We start from the raw sequence: 9,063 nt of genomic DNA, 5'->3' as shown, positions 1-9,063 counted from the left end.
AGGCAGAGCCAGTTACAATTCCAGTGTGAATGTAGGAGAGGCACTAGGAGTCCATGTCCAATAGAGGAGAACTATTGAGATTCACTAGTGGAGGAGGAAGAGTTATTTTTATTTTCAAGAACGACTAGCAGTAGATTGTGCATACTAGCGTATGGTCACATACTCCTGTGCATACAGGCATGAGTAATTAGACTCAGTGGGTTATTAGGTAGGTAGGTAGGTAGGTAGATAGATAGATAGACAGAGAGACAGACAGACAGAGACAGACAGACAGATAAATTTTTCATGAATAAGTTTGGTGGTTTTTGAATAATCATATGAAGAACACCTAACATTAAAAGGAATGAAGTGTTGTGATCTAAACTATAATTGCTAAGTTACGCATATTTTCTGATGTAATGCATGAAGGAAACCCGAAAAACAGAACATTTGAAACATTGTGTAATGTGATTCCTACTCAAACTCAAATAAAAATAAATTCAAAACAATAAAAAGAACATCTTAATCAGAAAGAATAAATACTATAATAAACATGAAAATAGATATTAAATGCAAGAAAAATGAAAGATATTTAAAAAGTCACAAAATAAAATATTCAAGAATTAAATAGATAAAATACAACTTACCAATTTTTTAACATTTGGTTTTTAAATTTTATTTAGTGTATTTTTTTATTCATTGTTTGTTTCTGTGAGACAAGGTCTTTTTATGCATCCCCCACTGTTCTAGAACAGGTAGACATGTCTTGTAATTCACAGTTTTCCCTGTCTTTGTTTCTTATTGATGGAATTAAAGCATGTTCCACTATACTTTTAATTTTAAAAGGCAGAAGTATAAATGTACAATACATTGTAAAATTTCAGTGACAGGAACAGATTATAATCATCCTTGTATGAAATGTAATTTAAATGAAAGCAACCTATTTGTAAAAAAAAAAAAAAACCAACAAAAAAAAACAAACAAAAATCAAAACAACAAAACTACAAAAAAAAGGAATGATTTTCACAAAAGAACTAAAATAACATTTCCATGCAAGAAAATTCTACATATACAATTTTCCAAAATTACCCAACAAAGATTTTCTCTATTTTTAATTCTAAAATCATATGGAGAAAAAAATGAACAGTAAAAAAATGTAAAATCATGATAAAAATAGCATTTGTTGGAAATCATACATTCTTATTTCCCAAATTCACTAAGAAGATGCAAACAGAAGGTCTTTTTTTTTTATTTCAAGGAAAATGTAAAAAGTAATGATGAAGTACAACATCAACAGTATCATATCAGTTTTTCTGTCTGTCTGATATATTCTTTTTTTCATTTTTTATTAGATATTTGCTTTATTTACGCTTCAGATGTTATCCCCTTTCCTTGTTTTCCTTCTGAAAACCCCCTATCCTATCTCCTCTTTCCCTACTCAGCCCCCTCTCTTTCCTGACCTGGCATTCCCCTACTCTGAGGCATCTAGCCTTACAGGACCAATGGCCTCTCCTCTCATTGATGCCTGAAAAGACCATCCTCTGATACATATGTAGCTAGAGCCATGGGTCCCTCTGTGTGTACTCTTTTGTTGATTTTTTAGTCCCTGGGAGCTCTAAGAGTACTGGTTGGTACATATTATTTTTCCTCCTCTGGCCTGGAAACCTCTTCAGGTGGATAGTCCCTATATGTTCTACACACACCAATAGTATATTTGTGACTTTAAATGAAAATTTTACATATAGAAATGTATAGTAAAGGACATAGTCATTATTTGTCCTTGATATATTTGTATATTCAAAATGGTTAACAGGATATAGACAAAATATTAGGGAGTTTACCAAAATTTCTGTACTTAAGGCTGTATAAATAAATGAAAAAAAATATTTGATACCAATACTGAACATTATAGTCACCAGGAAAAAAATGAATAAGCCATCAATAAGCAAAGAAATACCACACGACCACTGATTGGAGAAATCAATTTTGAACACATCCCAAGTATGCCAAAGCTATTCTGTATAAAAATCTAAGCTGAAAGGAAACTGTATTAGTGATTGATGATGCTTCAGAATGTATATGGAAAGTCAAAGTGATGAAACAAGAAAAAAATTCTTAGTTCTTAAAATATAACTCTCCATCTAAAGCATACACATTAAGAGACCCATGGCTCTAGCTGCATATGTAGCAGAGGATGATCTTGTCGAACATCAAAGGGAGGAGAGGCCCTTGGACCTAGGAAAGCTCAGTGCCCCAGTAAAAGGGACTACCAGGACTGGGAAGCAGGAGAAGGTGGGTTGGAGAGTGGGACGAAGCGGGCATGGGATAGGGTGTTTTTGGAGGGGAAATCAGAAAGGGAATAGCATTTGAAATGTAAATAAAGAAAATATCTAATAAAAAAATAAACCCAACAAGTCAAAGCTTGAGCTCTCAGCTCTTACTTTAATATTCAGTTGGGGGACTTAAGGGCAAGCATCCATTTATAGTCATTTGGTCTATAGTAGCTGTGACAGGGAGATAAAATATTTTGTCTAGGTGGTGGTTGTGAGCATTCCATGTCAGAAACATAGACACATTTGTCTCTTTCCACAGTTTCAGAATGTAAAGAATAACAATGAACTAAAGACTGCACAGACTCTGTGGCCTTCAACTTGCCAAGTACTCCTGATTTCCCCTGATACCTGGTTATGTTCTTAACTATTAATATTAACTCTTTCATCACACATTTTACACCACAGAACAAATATTAAGGCTAAAAAATGGCTCCAAAGGGAGAAAGAGCCCACAGCAGTGTTTGCAAAATTCCACTTAGATCTTACTGAAAGGGAGAAATAAAAGTGTGATACCTAAAAATGCCCCTGGGTATAGTTTAGTCACTGGATGTGCTCTCAGAGTCAAGGACAGCACTTGGGATCAGAGTTGAGCTAATCTCAGTGCTAATTATAGCTGTCCAGACAGGCTCATATTCTGGACACAGGAGAATGGGGGGGTATAGGGATGTTAAGTAAGAATCAAGTAGAGTTGAATGATAAGGATAGACCATAGGTGAACAATTCAAGTAGTTTGTGTCATCAATTTGGTACCACATCAATGAGCTGAGCTGAAATCTTTGGGACAATAGAAGTTCTCTTCTTTGAGTCCATTGAAATACATGAAAGGTAGCCATCTGTGGCCATCATAGCGTTATGTGTCTTCTACATGGGATTCACATGAGAGCGTTACACCCTTTCTTCCATCTGTAATGTTCAATCAGCTCTTGAGCCTATTTTATTTTTATTTTGATTTTACTGTACCTGTGTAAGTCATAAGATCCCAATTGAATTGATGAAATTATATGGGAGTTTTATTTCTTCTTTTGGGATTAAATTGTTGCTCTGACTTATGCCTACCAAGTGATGCCAGAAAGCATCAACTTGTTTTTATGTTTGCACTAAATATCCAGTAAATGCTGCCTTTAAGACAGTCTCAATGCAAAAGTCACAGCCTGTAATCCTACTGGTTAGCACAACATGCAGCAACACGGAACAAATTGGAAATTGCTCAAAAAAGCACTATAGCAACAACAAAAAAATTGGTAAAATATTTGATATACTGGTAATAGGAGATTATATACGGATGCAAATTTATGTGTAGCTCAACAGTCAGAAACTCAGTGACATTTGATAAACATTAAAATCTACACAAGAACAAACTGACAAAATTCTAACACACATGCATTATATTTACATATATATGCATACTTATATACTTATACATATATGCATGTAAATGCATATTAATACATATACATATATAGATATATATGTACACATACATATATATGGAACTATAATATATATTGTATATGGGAATATATTTACATAAATATAAATATATTATACATGGAACTATTTATTTATTTATTTTTGGGGGGTGCAGAGAACTTTATTGGTGGTATTCAAGAGAGTGGGAAGGGCTCCCTAGGCCCTCCTCTTATTATGGGATCTGGGGTGGAAACTGAGGGAGCTGCCCAGTGTTGGGACAGGGACTCCTCAGCATCGAGGGCCTCTCTCTTGCTCTCTTGTTGGGGTGGGCAGGCCAGGGCTTCTTACTCCTTGGAGGCCACGTAGGTCATGAGGTCCACCACCCCGTTGCTATACCCGTACTCATTGGCATACCAGGAAATGAGCTCTACAAAGTTGTCTTTGAGTGCAATGCCAGCCCCAGCGTCAAAGGTGGAAGAGTGGAAGTTGCTGTTGAAGTCGCAGGAGACAACCTCATTGTAGCCCAGGATGCCCTTCAGTGGGCCCTTGGATGCCTGCTTCACCACCTTCTTGATGTCATCATACTTGGCGGGATTTTCCAGGCGGCAAATCAGATCCACAACAGATACATTTGGGGTAGGAGCATGGAAGGCCATGCCAGTGAGCTTTCCGTTTAGCTCTGGGATGACCTTTTCCACAGCCTTGGCAGCACCAGTGGATATGGGGATGATGTTTTGGGCAGCCCCACAGCCATCACTAGACAGCTTCCTAGAGGGACTGTCCACAGGCTTCTGAGTGGCAGTGATGGCATGGATAGTGGCCATGAGCCCTTCCACGATGCCATAGTTGTCATGGATGACCTTGGCCTGGAGGGGGAGGGGCTATGCAGATGGTGGTACAGGATGCATTGCTGACAATCTTGAGAGAGTTGTCATATTTCTCGTGGTTCACACCCATTACGAACATGGGCATCGGTAGAAGGGGCTGAGATAATGACCCTTTTGGCCCCACCCTTCAAGTGGATCCCAGCCTTCGCGATGGTGGTGAAGACACCAGTCGATTCCATGAAATACTCAGCACCAGCATCACCCCATTTGATGTTAGCATGATCTCGCTCCTGGAAGACGGCAATGGGCTTCCCGTTGATGACGAGCTTCCATTCTCAGCCTTGACTGTGCCGTTGAGTGGAGTCATACTGGAACATGTAGACCATGTAGTTGAGGTCAATGAAGGGGTCATTGATGGCAACAATCTCCACTTTGCCAGACGGATTGCAGAAGGCAGCCCTGGTACCCAGGTGCCCAATGCGACCAAACCTGTTCACCAGGTTTCCGACCTTCACCATTTTGTCTACAGGACGAGGCTGGCACTGCACAAGAAGATGCGGCTGTGTCTGTAGCAGGGAGGAGCAGAGAGCCTATGGAACTATTTATTTATTACAGAACATATTTAATAGTATAGTATTCAAATTTACCTATACAGGTGTCAATAAATGTGAGAAGCCTTCTATGAGAGGCCAAGCCTAACAGATGACTTTCCTGAGACCTTTGCATGGTCTGCGATGGATGAAGTTTGAAGGCAAGGGAATATTAATCTTAATATTCCCTCTTGGTACTGATATGCATTTCCTGTGGTTATTAAATTAATAATAAATAATTTCTGTGCATTAGACTACCTATTGGGCTGACTTTCTGTAGATCTATGCAGATGTACTCTTTTGTACCAATTCTGTGTAGACAAATCGATTATTTCTTAGTATCTAAAAATGACTCTATAAACTTCCTATATTTTATTAGGGCCCTGCAATGCTTCACGTTTCATGGGCTAATTTCACTAAGACAGAAGTTAGGAATGTGGTGGATTTACAATTAAGCATGCCTTTCTGGGCTCTTAATAAAATTATTATCTGATAACTAAAGTTCATAAAATAGACCAAACTATTGTATGTGCAAGGACAGAAAATAAAATATTAAATGGGTTTATCTATAAAAAACTTCAATGCTAATTAGATATTATACAGATTATATCACATTTTGACAGGAACATGCTAGCTGAGAATTGTAATTTGAAACTCTCAATCTGTGTAGCTAGTGGCAGATAATGAATGTTTAGTTAGATAACTAGTCTTAATGGAAACACATGTAAACATCTCTGTTGTAACTTCTTATCAATTTGAATTTATGTTTGAACTTTTTGTGAACTTTTCAAAAGCGGGATGCTTTGAAAGCCATGTGATCTATTACCCTAAATATGTTCAGAAACTAGGAATGATGGCATTGAGTAGGTAGAAAGAGAAGAGAAATGATGCAGAGTGCAGGCAAGATAAAACAGAAGATATGGCAGAGACTAACAGAATGCAATAGAGCTGAAGAGAAAGAGAAGGACAAAGGAGAAAGAGGCTATGCAGGATAGAACAGAGCAGAGAAGTCACAGAGAAAACAGAATGCAGCAGGCAGGTCTTTTCTCACCACGGATAGGATAGAATCAGGCTGCTTCTCGCTGTCTTTCATTAAGCAGTAGAAAGGTAGAAGAGTTTTTCATTGTCTATGCAATAAAGGTTGAAGCTTATTTTCCATCCAAAAATGAGTAAGTTCTTTTCTGTGCTACTGCTTGGGCTTTTGGCCCATCCACAAAATTATATATATGCATTTGTAAGTATCAGTGTGTGTGTGTGTGTGTGTGTGTGTGTGTGTTAATTGATGAGACAGATTATTGGGCCCAACCAAAAGATTAATGTGTAGATGTATATGTGCATATGAATGTAGATTTTCGTGTGTAAAAGTGCTACATTCTGTGAGTATGACTCTCTTTCCCTAATTCAATAGAAGTTAATTGCTCCAAGCACCCCTGGACCAGAGAAAGGAGTCCTAACTACCACTCCCTTGTTTCATTCCCCACTGATTTACTATTGAGTGTTAATAGTCAGAGACCTGCAGCTTCTGGACTCAGAATAACTTAGAGACAAGACTGGTAAACATTATTTTAAAATAAGCAACCTTTACTTTTACTTGGCCAATTCTTACCCCTGCCAACTCTCCACCGTATCAACTGCCTTCCAGAGCGGACCCAGCCAGGGACTTGGCTCCTGGAAGATTAATAAGTTGAATTCATATGTAACATTTGCATACAATTGAATATTATGCTGCTATGTACAAAGAAGTATCAAATACTTACACAGTGTGATTTCCTAAATATATATTAAGTTTCGGGCAAGAATGATGATAGGCCAAGTAAATAAGACACTGAAACACTAGGGTGAAATTGCTAAAGACAAAAAGTGAGTGGATATTACTTAGAAAGCTTCAAAGAAAAGGGTATGCTACATGTTCAGGTTTTGTCTTTTACTATCTATTGCAATGCTAAGTACATGCTCCCAAGACCTGCTGTCTACATATAGCCCTGTGACCCTGACCCCAAGGTCATTCTGATTGGTAAATAATAATGCCAACATCCAATAAATGGGCAGAAAAAATAGAGTTGAGATTTCAGTTTCACAGTCATGAGTTCAGAGAAGGAGGAACAAAACGAGGTACAGGAGATGAGAAAGAAAGCCACTGTAGTTTAAGGGTAGAGAGACTTAGTCCAATGTTTGGCTGAGAGTATCCACATGTGTATTTGTCAGGTATGGGAGAGCCTCTCAGGAGACAGCTATATCAAGCTCCTGTCAGCAAGCGCTTGTTGGCATCCACAATAGTGTCTGGGTTGGGTGACAGTATATGGAATGGATCCCCAGTTTGTGCAGTCTTTGAATGGTCTTTCCTTCAGTCTCTGCTCCATACTTTGTCTCAGTATCATTTCCCATGGGTATTTTGTTCCCCTTCTAAGAAGGACCAAAGTATCCATACTTTGGTCTTCCTTCTTCTTGAGCTTCTTTTGGTCTGTGAATTGTATCTTGGGTATTCCAAGCTTGTGGGCTAATATCCACCTATCAGTGAGTGCATACCATGTGTGTTCTTTTGTGATTTGGTGACCTTACTCAGGATGCTATTTTCTAGTTCCATCCATTTGCCTAAGAATTTCATGAATTCGTTGTTTTTAGTAGCTGAGTAGTAATCCATTGTCTAAATGTACCACATTTTCTGTATCCATTCCTATGTTGAGGGATATCTGGGTTCTTTATAGCTTCTAACTATTATAATAAGGCTACTATGAACATGGTGGAGCATGTGTCCTTACTACATGTTGGAGAATCTTCTGGGTATATGCCCAGGAATGGTTATAGCTAGGTTAAAACCATCTTGAAAATGGCAGGGAAACACTTGTTTAAATCATGCATCTAGGAAATTATGGATTTAGAAATACAGATGCCAAAATCTGTAATTTTTTATACTAGACCATACTACCTTGTGTATGTAAATTGTTGTCATGTAAGGTAATAAATTGTTCCTTTATAAGACTTAGATGAAGCACCAATAAAATCAAATGAAATGTATAAAAAAGGTTTATAAACAGCCAAAAAACCCCAAACAAACAAGGGGTAGAGAGATGGGCTGCCAAATTGGAGCTAAGAGCACCTCAGATGGAACATAGTAAGTATTAAGTAATAACCTAGTAGCGTCCAGATATCCAGATAGTAAGACCAGAAAATAAGTGCCTAAAGCCAGAAAAGGCGTAATATCATAATACCAAGTCTAAAATTCCAAATCCAAACTTTTGGCGGGGGGGGGGGGGGGGGGGGGAAGAATCAACTTTCTGAATCAACAGTAAGAACTAATGAAATAGGATGTATAACCATTATGCCTGCCATTACAGCACAGGAGGTTGTAGATTTCAAGGGTAACCTAGGTTACATAGGAAACAAGGGCAGGTTGGGTTATATGATATCATAACTAAAAACCAAGAGAGGCAAGGGAGGAATTACAGTAAACCCTCCTCCACTTATAATGCAAATACAAGTCTAAATACATAGATACATTACTTAGAAAAGTAGATAAACTATTCAAAACGAATAATCTATCTATAAATTCAAGATGAAATAATTTCAAAAGACCTATGATATTTAATATTTATTTTATCATTTTAAATTTATTGAAAATTATCCAGGGCAAATAATTTCACTGATGATCCAGTGTATCCAAAGCTACAGAAGTGCTGATAGCCGATAGCTCTCCAATTTGATTTAAGACTCACTCAACAAAAGGGAAGTCATGCCCAGTACTGCTTAGGGCTAGTGAAGTCATGGATCTTGGAGTAGAAACTATAACCATCCTATCACTAAACCAGTATTTTGCACTAAACAAATATAATCCCTAAATATAAACTAAATATTTTTACTTTTATCCTTAAATAGTGTGTTTCTCAGCCCTCCTCAAGGTAACTTCTCTTTGCAACAGATAGAGAT

General features: G+C 37.6%; 1 pseudogene; it reads right to left on the bottom strand.

The window, feature by feature from the left end:
* Nucleotides 1–4,066: 4,066 nt before the first annotated feature.
* Nucleotides 4,067–5,067, bottom strand: LOC127687885 (glyceraldehyde-3-phosphate dehydrogenase-like; annotated as a pseudogene).
* Between the last annotated feature and the right edge of the window lie 3,996 nt (nt 5,068–9,063).

The sequence above is a fragment of the Apodemus sylvaticus genome, chromosome 6, assembly GCF_947179515.1.
Source record: "Apodemus sylvaticus chromosome 6, mApoSyl1.1, whole genome shotgun sequence".
NCBI lineage: Eukaryota > Metazoa > Chordata > Mammalia > Rodentia > Muridae > Apodemus > Apodemus sylvaticus.
The sequence above is the reverse complement of the archived record's forward strand: the minus strand, read 5'-3'. Positions and strand labels throughout refer to the sequence as shown.